We start from the raw sequence: 16,491 nt of genomic DNA, 5'->3' as shown, positions 1-16,491 counted from the left end.
CTAAGTTTCCAGAAGATTATCCCCTTATCCTTTACTGCACATATAAATGGATCTCTAGGAGAAAGGGATGCCCATTGTGGGCCCCTCTGTAATTTAGGGATGCTTAGATATTATTCTTACCTATGTTTTTCTTAATAGGAACAATTTCATAGCAGGTAAGTTAAGGGGTAAGAGGAATGGTTAAATATCTTTATTATTATTATTTATTAGGCTTTTCCATTTTTTTGCAGTGTCAGGAAGTACCCAGAAAGATACTAGGCAGGCTTAGAAAGCCAACCTTTGAAAGTGTTGTGCACAAGGTAGCAGTGGGGGCAGGGGAATGGGAAAAGATGCCATCTGATCACTACACTAGCCTACTTATAGCTCAGTGCACTAGATACTCCATCTCTGGTGCTCATGTTTTGCCTTGGCTGCCTCCCATTCCTGGAATGTTCTTTATCCCTTCTCACTTCCGTGTTTTACTTTCCCTAGCTTCCTTCAAGACTCAGCTCAAATCTCACCATCCCTTCCCCCCATCTGCTAATGCCTTCCTCTCTGATATCACCCTTTATCTACTCTGTACCTAGCTTGTAGCCAGCTAACTTACACATTGTCTCCCTCATTGGAATTGGGAACTTCTCAAGAACAGGGCTTCCCCCCCACCAACTTTCTCTGTATTCCCATAGTCACAGAATTTAGCACATTGCCAGGCGCCCAGTAAGCATTTATTAAATGCTCATTGCCTGACTGCCCCCATATGGATATTCAGTACTTCTGCTACCAAATTGATTAGAAATGCAATAATACAATGAGTGGGAGTCAAAGAAAAGTAGATTTAGGCCTGATGTCTTAAAACAGTAACAATTATGGTTGTCTAAATGTAGAACAGGCTTCCTGGGAAGAAAATGGGCTCCTTTGCCTGGAGGTCTCTGAGTTAACACTGAATGACCAGAACCACAGAATCTAGGGATTGCTTTGGAAGAAGCCTCAAAAATCACCTAATCTATTCTATGCCTTGAATGAGAATCAATTCTACAACATACCTGGCAAGGAGCCATCTTGCCCTGGCTTAAAGAATGCCAGTAAATGGGAAGCCAATCACTCCCAAGGCAGACCATTTTATCTTGGGACTTTATCTTTTTATCTTTTATTTATTTATTTATTTATTTTGTCTTTTAATATTGAGCCTAAGTATCTCTGAAATTTGTAACCACTGCTAATACAAGAAAACACTTATCATGTTCCTTCCTTATATGTCCCCTTCCCCCCACTTCCAAGTCTTTTCTCCATTAAACAGATCCAAGCCAACCCTCATATAGCAAGCATGACCTTGATATTTTTAACATTCTGGTTGTTCTTTTCTGGAAAATTTAAAGTATAATGTTTTTTTTTTTTTTTTTTTTTTTTTTTTTTTTTTTTTTTTTTTTTTTTTTTTTTAATGTGCTGAACAGAATTGAACACAACACTCTAAATGTGTTCTAAGGACAGATGATATAGGAACTTCTCTAGTGCCCCAGACACCGTTGGTCTCTTAATCAAGTTTAAAATGACATTAACTTTTTAGACTGAGTTATCACCTTCCTGCCGAGGTGGCGAAGAGGATGGAGTGTTGGGTCTGGAGGTAGACCAACCTTCGTGAGTTCAAATCTGCCCTCCTAACTGTGTGACTCTGAACAAGGCATTTAGGCCATTTTGCCTCAGTTTACCCTTTTGTAAGCTGAACTAGAGAAGGAAATGTAAAACTACCCCAGTGTCTCTGCCCAGAAAACCCCAAATGGGGTCACCAGGAGTCAGCCATGATTGAACAACAACAAATCAGCCTCTTGACTCCTGTTGAGCTTGGAATCCACTCAGCACCCCTCCCTCTCAACCTTTTTTATTATATGCTATGGTTAACTAGACATGTCACCAACTTGTCATTGTGAAACTGACTTTTTTTAAACCCAAGTTTAGGAAATATTTATTCTTCTTAAATTTTATAATAGACTCTGCCCAAAGTTTTAGTCAACAAGCCATTTCTAAAAGGCCCTACTATGTGCCAGGCACATAGTAATAGGGATACGAAGAAAGGCCAAAGACAGTTTTTGTTCTCTTACAGTTTAATGGGGAAGACAACATGCAGAATAACTATGTACACACAAGATAAGCACAGGATGCACTGGGCACAATCCAGACGTGTAATGAAATAGCATGAAGGGGGATCAGAATAGGCTTCTTGCAGGACAGTCTTCAAGCTGAAACTTTAAGGAAGCCAGGGAAATAGAAAGATGAATATGAGAAAATAGACAGTTCCAGGAATGGGAGACAGCAAGAGAAAAGGCAGGATGAGCAGTATCAAGGCTGCAGGGAAATGAAGAAGGATGAGGACTGAGAAAAGGCCACTAGATTAGGTGACAAGGAGATCATCGAAAAGAGGCCAGATTGTAGACTTAAGAAGGGAATGAGGGGAAAATCAATGGGTGAATAAATCTAGCAATAAGAGGGAGGAGAGGTGTAAAATAAAAGCTAATCTGTCAAGATCTTTTTGAACCTTAATATAATCCAGTGTGTTGACTACCTTTTTTTTTTTTTTTTTTTTAGCTGTGTGTTATCTACAAATATGAGAAGCCCACCATTCATTGCTTTATCTAAATCACTGATTTAAAAAAAGGTTAAAATTGCACAGGGCCAAAAAAGGTTCTCTCTTGTCTCAATTACAGTCATTGAATGTGTGCTGCCTCAGACTAACTGAGATCTGGGCCAGCCAAGGTCATCCTCTGCATCCAGAATTGTGCCAGGCATTTTGACTTTGTCTTGTCACTGAACTTTGATGACTTTGGAGGAGAGACTGAAGCTGGGGACTTTGAGCAACTCTGACTCCCTCAAATCCAGTTCACTTGAAAGTCAAGACATCATCCTTGTGATGTTGTTGGTCTTCAAGAATGAAGGATAAACAAGAAGTAGAGATCCCTGGAGCTCTCCACTAGAAGCACCCTTGTAAGATGACCCTTAATTAATTAATTAAAGACTACTGGTTAGGTCTAGCCATTTAATGAAGTGTGATGATCTGGCACAGCATCTCTCCATTTTGTCTATAAGAACAGCACAGAGAGAGACACTTAAATGCTTTACTAAAATACAGGTCAATTGTTTTTACAACATTCCTTTAATCTGCTAGTTTTTTGTCCATCAAGGTCAATGTTTTAAGAAGTTACAATTCTGTCAATGGGAAGCATTGTCTGACCTCTCTCCTCTTCCCTCTGCCTCCAATTTATTTCATTTCTGGTCCACGAGCAACACCTGTGTCAGTAAAGGCTGCTTTGCAACTCCTTCAGATGTTCACAGCTGTGGAGGCTCTCGGAGAACTGACCTGCCTCTTACAGTGCACTTAGGCATGGTCCTTAACATGCGGCACCTTCTCAGTACTCCATAGTTGTTCAATAATTATTAAGAGTCAGTAATCATATGTGCTGGTTTTTCAATTCCCCCAACATAGCTTCTTTGGGACTAATGAAATACTCAATAGCATATTCTATTACCACCTTCCTATTTACCTTATGTATAAAGCCCCAGTAGCAAGTTTTTTTTAGCTTTTCCAGTTGAAATATTATTCTCCTTGTTAGTAAAAACACTAAATAATTTTGTTTTCTTTGTTACGGATTTTCATTGTTCAATTTGCTGTGAGCAGTAGCAAAGTTTTATCTTTAATTTTCCTTTTTCCTCACTGTACAAAGATATTTCTTTAAAAACTCCCCTTTTTGTTTGTCCTTAATATTCATTTTGAGCTCTAGCTTTCCCAGGATTATTTGTATAGAACCATGTCACTGTTTATATTCGTCCTCAGTTGCCTGTTTTTGCTTCTCTTAAGTATCTTAAAAAAAAAAAAAACAAAAACCAAAACTGAAGAGTTGTTGAATTGAATCCCAGAATATCTACAGGAACAAGTTTAGACAACATTCTTTTTTCTCTATTTGAAATTATTTCTTTTTGTATCTTCAGAATTTCAATCTTGAGATCTTTTCATCCTACTTCCCCACAGAACAATCCTTACACACCCTTTCTCTGAATACAGTGGAAATTCTCTAAAAATATATAAAATACTGCAGTAAAATCATTCTTTTCTTCTCTCTCATATATTCTAAGATGAGCAGGTCACTTCCTTTTAGATTCCCACCAGTCTAAGTCAGCAATAATTTCTTTGTGTTTGTTGAGAATCAGGTCCAGGACAATAGAAGTTCTCACTCTAGCTCATCAAAGTTTATTAATTTCTGTTGAATTCAAAGTAAACAAAGTTCCTGAGGCTGCAGGAAAGTACAGAAGTAGCTTGAGTAATTAGAAATAAAGAAAAAAAAAGTGGTTTCTTGGCTTTATTTTTGGTGTTTTGCTTTTGTTTTACACACACACACACACACACACACACACACACACACACACACACACACACACACACACACACACACACACACACACAGAGCTATTTCTATTCTTAAGCAGCCTGCTAAGGGCAGGGAACAAAAAAGGAAGAGATGGGAAATGGGCTCAGAAGTACTTTATAAATAGGGAGTGTAAAGAAGACCCAGGACAGATTGGTCCTGATGATCTCCAACTTCCTCCTGACCTCCCTCACAGGTAATATTGCACCAGCAACCTAGCCAGTTCCTGGGTGCTCTGAGGATTTGTATACTGTGCCCATGAATGGATGGCTCAGCTTCCCAGAGAAGTTGGCCACCACTGGCCTGGGCCTGACAGGGTAGGACCAGGAGGCAGGGGCTGGATGGGAGGGTGTCGATGCCTTAAAGTACATGGCACCCTTCAGGAGCTGTTGCTGGAGGTGGGACCCAGCTGTTCTACGTGAACCACTAGGCAGGACTGCTTTTCTTCTGTTGTTCCTGCTTCTGGTGATGAGGTAAAGAAAGCTTAGCAGTGACTCCTGAGCTGCCTTTCAGGCACTGGGCTGTGGCAGATACCATCAGCGACTGAACATCAGACCACAGAGCCACTTTTGTACAGAAGATCACAGGAACATACCCCACATCAATAGAAAAGTGAGACTTGGTGGAGTTTGGTTTCTCCTCTTTGCTTAGGAGTATTATATGTATTGTAATGACCAAATGTATTTTTATTATTAGTAGAAAGAAAGCCAGCAATGAACTCAGGAAGCTCTAAGTTCATGCCTTCTCTCTGACATATGCAGCAGGGTCACTGAATCTGCAGAGAATGCGTGGGCCTGCAAGAGTAAAGGAAGCTTCCTCACTTGGGAGTGCCTTCTCATAAAATCCCAGGTCTGGTCTCTGCCCTTTCCTTCTGATTAATACACTACTTGGAGATGTTTTAAACCAGAGGTCGTCTTCAGACCTTTCCAGCTTTAAGATTTTCTGATTCTGGGGCAAGGTGACTTAAACAAAACCAACTTCCACACAAAGTAATAAGAAACCACTGATCCTGTCAGGTGAAGTCTGTTTCATGGTCCATGCTCTGAATTTATTGATATTTTCAAAGGGCATAAGAGACTTTCTTGGTCAGTGAACCTGATTTCTATTCCTGGGGAAAATCTAGAATGGATCATTAAAGGGACAAGTGATGAAGAGCCAGAATAGGCAGCAATGGCTTCATCAAGAAATAATCATGCTTACTAGTGGAATCATGAATACTGTGTATGTATGTATGTGTATGCCTATTATATATATAGTTATTATTTTCCCTAGACCAGATTACAAAACTAGAAGATATAAGAAATGCTTTGGAAATGGTTTTCCTAGATTTTAGCAAAGCTTCTGATAAAATTTTTCATACTATTCTTTTTTTTTAAAATTATTTCCCCCCAATTACATGTTAAAACAATTTAAAACAATTTTTAAAAAACATTTTTTTTTTTTAAAGTTTTGAGTACCAAATTCTGTCCCTTCCTCTTCCCTTCCCTCCTTCCTGAGGGCAACAACAATGGATGAGGGCACAGGGACAGGTCTATGAATCTCTAACCAAGCCTGGAATATCACAGACAAGTCCTGTGCAATGATGCTCTAAGGCATGCAATCATGTTAGCAAATGACTGCTGAATGCCTACCATGGGTTAGGCTTGGTGGAGGGGACAAAGATAAGGAACACCTAAAGTTAGCAGGCTCTGGGACTGGAGTTCATTCTTCCCTGTTTCCTGACAAGAGTTTCTACTAATGGCTCCAGGAAGGAGTAACAGTTCAGCAGATGCTTCTTTGAGCCCTAACCCTTCAGTTTTTCAGTCTCTGGTCCTTCTACCTGCCCCAATATTTTCTCAGGACTTCCCATCATGTGCTCCTGGATCTCTTGCCCTCCTCTCCCACCACAGATCACTTTCTACTGAGTCCTTGCTCTGGATTATTCCTTCCATTTGCCTCCTTCAATCCCATCTGTAAATTTCCCACCCAAATCAAGTGATATAGGTTATACATGTGCAATCACTGTACTATTCTTGTGGAAAAGATGGAGAGCTATGGATTAGCAAAGAAAACAATCAGATAGACTCTGAGCTAGCTGAATGGGCAACTGTAAATGGTTTAAAGCCATGGAGGCAGGGGGCTGTCCAGATCCAGGATCTGTGTTTAGTCCTGGGCAGGAGTTAAAAGTCCCATTGTTTTCTGCAATAATCTGGAGTATGTGTTCAGCTCTTAGCTGTAGAGTGTCAAGTCTTGGACAGCTTGGACAATAAAGGGTCTTGAATCCATAACAAATGAGGACTGGTCAAAAGAACTGCTAGGAGAAGAATCAAGGGACATAATGGTTGTTGTACGATGGAAGGATCAGATTTGTTTTGTTTGGCTTCAGAAGACAGAACTAGGAACAATGAGTTTTAGTTGCAAAGACATCCTTTCAGGCTTGACGTCAGAAAATTCCAACTACCCAATCTTTAAAATGGTATAAGAGCGGAATGGTCTGCCTTTAGGCAGGTTTCTCCCTTTTGGGAGAGTTTTTAGTCAAGGCTGGGTGGTTGGATATGCTTACAGTGGTGTGGACTAGATGGTCACTAAGGTCCTTTCCAATTCTAAACTTCTGTGACTCTGAAAACTGCCTTTAGAAATCCTTCTATACGAAGGAGCAAAACCTTAGGCTCCTGATCTCCAGCACAAAATACTGTCTTATTTCTTTCCAACTAGATTTTGTTTTGTGAAGCCATCTTTACTTTATTTCTTTAAAAATTCTATTTGGAGGCTTGTATTATAGATGAGTCACTATAGAGAATGCTTAAAAAAGTTATGAGCAATGAATATGTTGCTGTTTAGACTCCAGATTTAGACCTTGTTTAAAAACACAAATATGAAGGTTGACTTTTTTCTCTTTTGAGTTCTTAAAACTAAATTAACCTCACTTAAAAAGAAAAAAACCTCACCTCCCAAATAAATTCCTTTTCACTTGGTAATATGAATACACAGATTGGAGGTGGGGTACAGGAAGAAATAAAAGCCCCATTTGCAAATTTTATAAAACAGCCTCAAAGAATGTGGGGTTATATTCTGAAAAACATATTTGATCTGCTTACTGAGCTCTTGGTAAAGAAAAGAGCCACAATGCAACACAGGTAAGATTAGTTTTTTCTAAAAATAAATTTAAATTCAAGGCATATCTTTCTCTCTTTTTAGTAAATACTATACTTCTAAACAGATACTATGCCAAAGACATGAACTGGAAGACTCACTGGATCAAAACAAAAGGGTAGATGCAGTGAAAAGGACCTTTTGGTTTAGGGGGTGGATGAATCAAAAGAAAAGAATCTTGGGAATTAATGATTAGGAAGAACATAATATCTCCATTAATGGAGCAACAAGCTCCTAATTATAGCTAAATACTGTCACCAAGTGAGCCCAGGGGGCTGGTGCTTTTCAGCACTGAAAATCCTGAAGTTTGGAATGTGATCTCATGATCTGGAGGAACTTACTGGTCTCAGCCTGAATGCTACCAAACTCTCAACAACAATGGGTGAGGGCAAGGGGACAGGCCTATGAATCTCTAGCCAAGCTTGGAATATCGAAGACAAGTCCTGTGCAATGATGCTCTAGGCATGTAGTCATGTTAGCAAATGACTGCTGAAAGCCTACCATGGGTTAGGGTTGGTGGAGGGGACAAAGATAAGGAACACCTAGAGTTAGCAGGCTCTGGGACTGGAGTTCATTCTTTCCTGTTTCCTGACAAGAGTTTCTACTAATGGCTCTAGGAAGGAGTAACAGTTGATTGGGTAACTTCAGCAGATGCTTCTTTGAGCCCTAACCCTTCAGTTTTTCAGTCTCTGGTCCTTCTACCTGCCCCAATATTTTCTCAGGACTTCCCATCATGTGCTCTTGGATCTCTTGCCCTCCTCTCCCACCACAGATTACACTTTCTACTGAGTCCTTGCTCTGGATTACTCCTTCCATTTGCCTCCTTCAATCCCATCTGTAAACTTCCCACCCAAATCAACCATTCTTCTAAATGTCCCTGTTCCTGTCAAGGATCCCATCCCCTTTCTGGGTACTCCAGCTTGCCAGCTTGGTGTCAAATCCATTCCCTTCACAGAGCCAATCAGTCTTATTTCCACCTTCATAGAATCTTTGTTTATATCCCCTTCTTTTCACTCACATTACCACGATGGCAGTCACACCCTCATCATTCTTTGTCCAGCCTTGTCCTGCTCCATATATTCACCACTTAGATGAGCACATTTCTCCCTTCTCCACAAACTCCAGGGGCTTCCTATCACCTCTAGGATGAAAAATCAAGTCCTCTGGCATTTCAGTAAACTCTCTTTGGTCTGGCTCTTCCTCGCTTACCAGTTCTTGTGGAATCCACCCTGCAGCTTTACTGATCCTACTGAATGCTCCTTCATGCTGTCTGTGCACCAGCTGCTCCTCTTCCCTGGGACCCTTTTCATATCCACTTCTCTCAAGATTTAGCTCAAATTCCATTTTCTGCAGGAGACAGTTGTGAATTATCTTCCATCTAGGTTTTTTTTTGGGGGGGGGGAGGGGGCAATCAAGATTAAGTGACTTGATCAGGATCACCTAGCTAGTAAGTGTCTGCTGCTAGATCTGAAGCTAGATCCTCCTGTCTCTAGGGCCAGTCTTCTATTGCACCTGTATCCATTTAGCTGCTCCATCAGCATTTATTTATGTACTTGTCTTCTCCATTAGAATGCATGCTCTTTGAGGGCAGGGACTGTTCTTTTGCTTTTTTGTATCCTTAACACTTAGAACAACATCTGGTGCATAGCTCTTAATGTTTGCTAACTAATTTAACTTTTAATGCCATGATTTTCAATAAAGAAAATTTCTTGAATTTATGAGAACAAAAAAAGTAACTCCCTGATCCACACTGAAATATTCTATTAATCATAATGCCAACTCACAATTAAATTTTGGAAAGAATATCAATAACTCCTTGCTGTTTCATGTCTTTCCCCAACCATGTCCCTGAGGGCACAGCCCAAGTATTACATTTCTCTGAATGAACCCAGGGTAAGTCATCAATAAATTACCACTGAACAAATCAAGTAGTTTTGTGATGGTGTAGCTTAAGGATGGTAGGGTTGGCCTAATTCTTCTACTGAGGAAACTCTCTGCTTTGAAGCTAATTAATCACTCTTTTCAAGCAGTTAACCACAATAAACACCAATAGGCCACACTGCATTCATTTATCTTTCTCCCCAGGCCCAAAGTGAGCAAACAATCATGATCAGTATTTGATATACATTTGGCACACATTTTCTCTTGCAGCTTATTGCCCTGATAGAAATAGAATACTGTTAGAATTCTTACAAGGTACTAAGATAGTGGAATTGATAGAGACAATAATTATCTAATTTAGCATGGTTCAGTATGATTGATCTGACCCTACAAGGAGATGTTATGGGTCAGAACTTGAAACAAAGCAAAGTGGAATTGAGGAGACAATGGTTAAATCTAATTTAGCATTGATTTAATCCTACAACAAACAATGGTTTCCTAGTGATGTAATGATTGTAGTATACTCAGTGTACAGCATATAAGCAAGAAACTCTCAGGGCCAGACATACAAGCCCACTCTCGGAGGCGGAGTCAGATTCATTCCAACTTCCACCTTTGTGCTGGATGGAGGCTTTGGATTCAGAGGGAGCTAGAGGCTGAAGCTGGAAGAGACAAAGGATTAGCGGCAAGAGCTCTCGGAACCAAGGAGAGAGGTAGGCCTCTAAGAAAGCTAACTGGGCCCCAGGAAGGAGACAAGACTTAAAAGGAAACAATAAAGGATTTGGACTTTTAACTCCTGGCTGCATGTGAGATGATTATTGAACTGAACTGAAACTAAGGCTGCCTCCAGAAGCTCCCCAAGAAACCTGCTCCCAGAGAAGATTATATTTTAAAGAAGAACATTACAGAATACATTCTCCAAGACAGAGATAAAGTTGGCTTGTTCTGTCAGCCAGCCACACATGCTTACAGGTCTTAAAACTGAGTAACCAGTAATTGCTGAGAAACATTTCGTCTTTTCATCTTGAGTCCCAATGCTGGGCATATACAAGTAGTTTTTATAAGAATTATTCATCAGAATTAGAAATATCATTACAATTACTTCTATTCTAAAAATTAACTTTTCTTATATATGCTAGGGTTTTCCAAAGCTCTCAGATAAACAGTGGGCTATAATAATAATAATAATAAGCTCCCAGCATGTCAAATAATCATGGTTTTGAATGTGTTTCTTTTTCTAGGTCATTTTTGAGAATATGAGAACTTGAGATCATAAATGAAAATGGGTTAAGATTTTAAATTCTAAGACATGGCCCAAAGAAAAAAGGCACAAAATCTTAAATAAAATATTAGCAAAGAGATTACAGAAAATCATCCCCAGGATAATACACCATGACCAGGTAGGATTTATACCAAGAATGCAAGGCTGGTTCAATATTAGGAAAACTATTAGCATAATTGACTATGTCAATATTAACAAAAACCATATGATCATCTCAATAGATGCAGAAGAAGCATTTGATAAAATCCACCACACATTCTTATTAAAAACACTAGAAAGTATAGGAATAAATGGACTTTTCCTTAAAATACTCAATAGCATCTATTTAAAACCATCCTAAGCATCATATGTAATGGGGATAAACTGGAACCATTCCCTATAAGATCAGGAGTGAAACAAGGTTACCCACTATCACCATTACTATTCAATATTGTATTAGAAATGCTAGCTTTGGCAATAAGAGATGAAAAAGAGATTAAAGAAATTAAGAGGAAGTAATGAGGAAACCAAATTATCACTCTTTGCAGATGATATGATGGTATACAAGAACCCCAGAGATTCTACTAAAAAGCTATTAGAAATAATCCACATAAAGCAAAATTACAGGATACAAAATAAATCCACATAAATCACCAGCATTTTTATACATCACTAACAAAATCCAATAGCAAGAGATACAAAGAGAAATTCCATTCAAAATAACTATCAATAGTATAAAATATTTGGGAATCTATCTGCCAAGGGAAAGTCAGGAACTATATGAGCAAAACTACAAAACACTTTCCACACAAATTAAATCAGTTATAAACAACTGGAAAAATATTAAGCACTCTTGGATAGGCTGAGCAAATATAATAAAGATGACAATACTACCTAAATTAATCTATTTATTTAATTCTATACCAATTAGACTCCACAAAAAACTATTTTACTGACCTAGAAAAAAATAACAAAAAAATTCATCTGGAAGAACAAAAGGTCAAGAATTTCAAGGGAACTAATGAAAAAAAAAATCAAATGAAGGTGGCTTTGCTGTACCAGATCTATAACAGTATTATAAAGCAGCAGTCACTAAAACCACTTGGTACTGGTTAAGAAATAGACAAGTTGATCAGTGGAATAGGTTAGGGGCAAAGGACAAAACAGTCAATGATTATAGCAATCTAGTGTTTGACAAAGCCAAAGAACCCAGGTTTTGGGATAAGAACTCAGTATTTAACAAAAACTACTAGGAAAATTGGAAACTAATATGGCAGAAATTAGGCATTGACCCACACTTAATACCTTTTACCAAGATAAGGTCAAACTGGGTTTATGATCTAGACATTAAGAATGAGATTATAAATAAATTAGAAGAACATAGGAGAGTTTACCTTTCAGACCTGTGGAGGAGGAAGGAATTTGTGACCAAAGAAGAATTAGTGATCATTATTGATCACAAAGTAATAAATTTTGATTATATCAAATTGAAAAGTTTTTATACAAACAAAACTAATGCAGAAAAGATTAGAAGGGAAACAATAAACTGGGAAAACATTTTTACAGTCAAAGGTTCCTATAAAGACCTCATTTCCAAAATATATAGAGAATTGGCTCTAATTTATAAAAAATCAAGCCAATCTCCAATTGATAAATGGTCAAAGGATATGAACAGACAATTCTCAGATGAAGAAATTGAAACTATTTCTACTCATATGAAAATCCAAATTGCTATTGATCAGAGAAATGCAAATTAAGACAATTTTGAGAAACCACTACACACCTCTCAGATTGGCTAAGATGACAAGAAAAGATAATGCTGAATGTTGGAGGGGATGTGGAGAAACTAGGATACTAAACCATTGTTGGTGGAGTTGTGTGAATGGATCTAACCATTATAGAGAGCAATTTGGAACTATGCCCAAAAAGTTATCAAAAATGTATATGCAAAAATGTCCTTTTTATAGTGGCTAGAAGTGGAAATTGAATGGATGCCCATCAATTGGAGAATGGCTGAATAAATTGTCATATATGAATGTTATGGAATATTACTGTTCTTTAAGAAATGACCAGCAGGATGATTTCAGAAAGGCCTGGAGAGACTTACATGAACTGATGCTGAGTGAAATGAGCAGAACCAAAAGATCACTGGACATGATAACAAGATTATATGATGATCAATTATTATTATTTTTTTAATTTTATAATTATATATTTTTGACAGTATATATGCATGAGTAATTTTTTATAACTATCCCTTGTATTCATTTTTCCAGATTTTCCCTTCCCTCCCTCTACTCCCTCCCCTAGATGACAGGCAATCTCATACATTTTCATGTGTTACAGTATAACCTAGATATAACATGTGTGTAAATCCAATTTTCTTGTTGCACGTTAAGTATTGGATTCTGAAGGTATAAATAACCTGGGCAGATAGACAGTAGTGCTAATATTTTACATTCAATTCCCAGTGTTCCTTCTCTGGGTGTAGTTGTTTCTGTCCATCATTGATCAGCTGGAAGTGAGATGGATCTTCTTTATGTTGAAGATATCCACTTCCATCAAAATTGATCATCATATAGTATTGTTGTTGAAGTGTATAGTGATCTTCTGGTTCTGCTCATTTCACTCAGCATCAGTTCATGTAAGTCTCTCCAAGCCTTTCTGAATTCATCCTGCTGGTCATTTCTTACAGAGCAATAATATTCCATAGCCTTCATATACCATAATTTACCCAACCATTCTCCAATTGATGGACATCCATTCATCTTCCAGTTTCTAAGCACTACGAAAAGAGCTACTACAAATATTTTGGCACACATAGGTCCTTTTCCCCTCTTTAGTATTTCTTTGGGATATAAGCCCAGTAGTATCACTGCTGGATCAAAGGGTATGCACAGTTTGATAACTTTTTGGGCATAGTTCCAAATTGCTCTCCAGAATGGCTGATTCTTTCACAACTCCACCAACAATGTATCAGTGTCCCAGTTTTCCCACATCCCCTCCAACATTCATCATTATTTGTTCCTGTCATCTTAGCCAATCTGACAGGTGTGTAGTGATATCTCAGAGTTGTCTTAATTTGCATTTCTCTGATCAGTGGTGATTTGGAACACTCTTTCATATGAGTGGATATAGTTTCAATTTCATTATCTGAGAATTGTCTGTTCATATCCTTTGACCATTTATCAATTGGAAAATGGATTGATTTCTTATAAATTAGGATCAATTCTCTATATATTTTGGAAATGAGACCTTTATATGATGATCAATTCTAATGGATGTGGCTCTTTTCAACAATGAGATGATTCAAATAAGTTCCAATTGTTCAGTAATGAAGAGAATCAGTTACACCCAGAGAGAACACTATGGGAAATGAGTGTGAATCACAACATAGCATTTCCACTCTTTCTGTTATTGTTTGTTTGCATTTTTGTTTTCCTTCTCAGATTTTTTTTTCTTTGTTTCTAGATCCGATTTTTCTTGTATAACAAGATAATTGTATAAATATATATACATATATTAGATTCAATATATATTTGAACATATTTAACATGTATTAGACTATCTGCCATCTAGGGGAGGGGGTGAGGGGAAGGAGAGGAAAAGTTGGAACAGAAGTGTTAGCAAGGGTCAATGTTGAAAAATTACCCATTCATATGTTTTGTAAACAAAAAACTATGATACTAAAAAAGAAAGAAAGAAAGAAAAAAGCACAACAATTTGTAAAAGGTATGTGTTCCAAAATGGAAGGGAGAAAAGATCTACCTGCCAAAGCCAGGACTCACAGGGGCTTAAAACCTACCAGTCATTGAAAATGTACCACCTGATACATAATAGAACTTTACTGTTAACTCAGTTGTGAAATTTGCTAACAGCTTGTCTAAAAAAGTTAAACTTCTGAAATAATAAAATAAAGTTCACTGGGTGGCTTGAAAAAAGAAAAAAAAAAAAAAAAAGAAAATGTACCACCTTAAAAGACCTATTGACAAGAGACAAACGAATACAAGCAGTTCCCTTTCAAAAAGCCCTTACTGTTGGCAAACTTCTGGATCCAGTAGCTGTGATTAAGATAGGACCAATTGTGGCTTTCAGTTTTTGAAGGATACCACTACTGACTATATTCCTGGGAATGAAGGAATTGTAAACACTGAGCAAATCTGCCTTTGTCCATTTACAAGCATTCTCATTTGTCATACCAACATGGAAATTTATGAAAGAAAGTTCCATTCCTTTAAAGCAATGTTTTTAGTGGGTCAGGAAATTTTCTTGGTGAAATCAACAACGCTACCACTCATAAAGCATTCTAAACCAGCTAATCACAGCCTCCCACTCAAGGAAGATGGTCAGTTATATGGAATTTCAAAGGAGACTCACTTTTCTACTCTTTGCCTCCCACTGCATCACCCAGCTGCCCCTGCTTTGTCTATATTGAAATTTGTTGTTTTCAGTCAGTCTAGTTATAACAAATGTAAAGAATAAAAACTCGGGGGGTGGGGGGGGAGCGGCAGCTAGGTGGCATAATGGTTAGAGCATCAGCCCTGAAGTCAGGAGAACCTGAGTTCAAATCTGACCTCAGATTCTTAACACTCCCTACTGTGTGACCCTGGGCAAGTCACTTAATCCTAATTGCCTCAGGAAAAAAAAAAAAAAAAAAAAAAAAAAGAGACTCTAGGGTTTTCTGCCTAGATCAGCTCCTTAGCCCGATGCCTTTATGAATCTGTTTTATTGATCTACAAAAAAAAAATTATCAATGCTCCATATGTTTCCTGAACCACAGAGGAGCTGACATTCAAATTATTGATGAACAAAGGTATACTCTTGGAATAATAACTATACTCTAAAATCTTTCATTAAAATTTTTTCTATTGAGTTTTATTACCATTTAAGAATTTGCATTATCAACAACTACTGACATTCTAAGTTGATTTAACATCTTACGTGCATCATCTTTTCTATATCTATGGAATAAGATAACATGCTCAAACTACTGTGGGGGTGAATATACCAGATCTATGACTTTCTGTACTCAAATACTAACAGTGAATTCTACAGCTGTTTCTGAAATATATCTTAAGTTAAGATATGAAATATTCTTCTGGGATCATAAGTCCCAATGAGATTAGTTTTGTCTTTGACACCTTCTTGGAACAAGGTAGCATAATTCTGTCTTTTCTAAGATGACTGCTCTTTCTCTCACCCTTACACTAATATAAGTAAGGACTTGAATTACCAAAAAAAAAAAAAAAAAAAAAAAAAAAAGAGTAGGCTTGGTGTTTGTCTCTTTCCTACACTAAGAAACAAATGCAAAAATGTAACTATGGCACGTACATAGAGTTCTACATGTAACATTCACTGGCATATCATGTGAAGAGAGAAGAAAAAGATAACCTTGAGGGTTATGTACAAAGCTAGCGATGGATGGTATCCCTCAGGGAGAGACTGGCCCATGATATCAATTACAGGGAGGTCTGAAAGGAGGTTATCACCTAGGAATAAAAACAGCTCTCTTACAAGCAAGAACCACAAAGATAGGAATAGTGTGTTTCGAGCACTGCAACTCTGGGGTAGAGATCATTCCTTATAACAAACGAAAACCCATCACATCAAGAGAATCCATTCAGAGGACTGTATGAAAACTGTTAAAACATGAAGATGTAGTTAGTTAATTTAACTTTGTGGAACTGAAAGGGGGTGTGTATATCTGAAATACAGAGAGGGAAAGGGGGGGTGGAAGAGAAACACACACACATACACAGAGAGAGTCTGAAAGAGAGAGACAGAAACACAGAGAGACAGAGAGACACAGAGAGCGAGCGAGTGAGA

General features: G+C 37.9%; 1 protein-coding gene across 1 annotated transcript in view; it reads right to left on the bottom strand.

The window, feature by feature from the left end:
* VPS45 (vacuolar protein sorting 45 homolog) overlaps positions 1-16,491 on the bottom strand; it is a 71,203-nt gene that overhangs the window by 767 nt on the left and 53,945 nt on the right. The gene's annotated exons all lie outside the window — the stretch shown is intronic.

The sequence above is a fragment of the Sminthopsis crassicaudata genome, chromosome 4 (assembly GCF_048593235.1).
Source record: "Sminthopsis crassicaudata isolate SCR6 chromosome 4, ASM4859323v1, whole genome shotgun sequence".
NCBI classification, from domain to species: Eukaryota; Metazoa; Chordata; class Mammalia; order Dasyuromorphia; family Dasyuridae; genus Sminthopsis; species Sminthopsis crassicaudata.
Note: the sequence above shows the minus strand (reverse complement) of the source record. Positions and strands in the feature narration are given on the sequence as shown.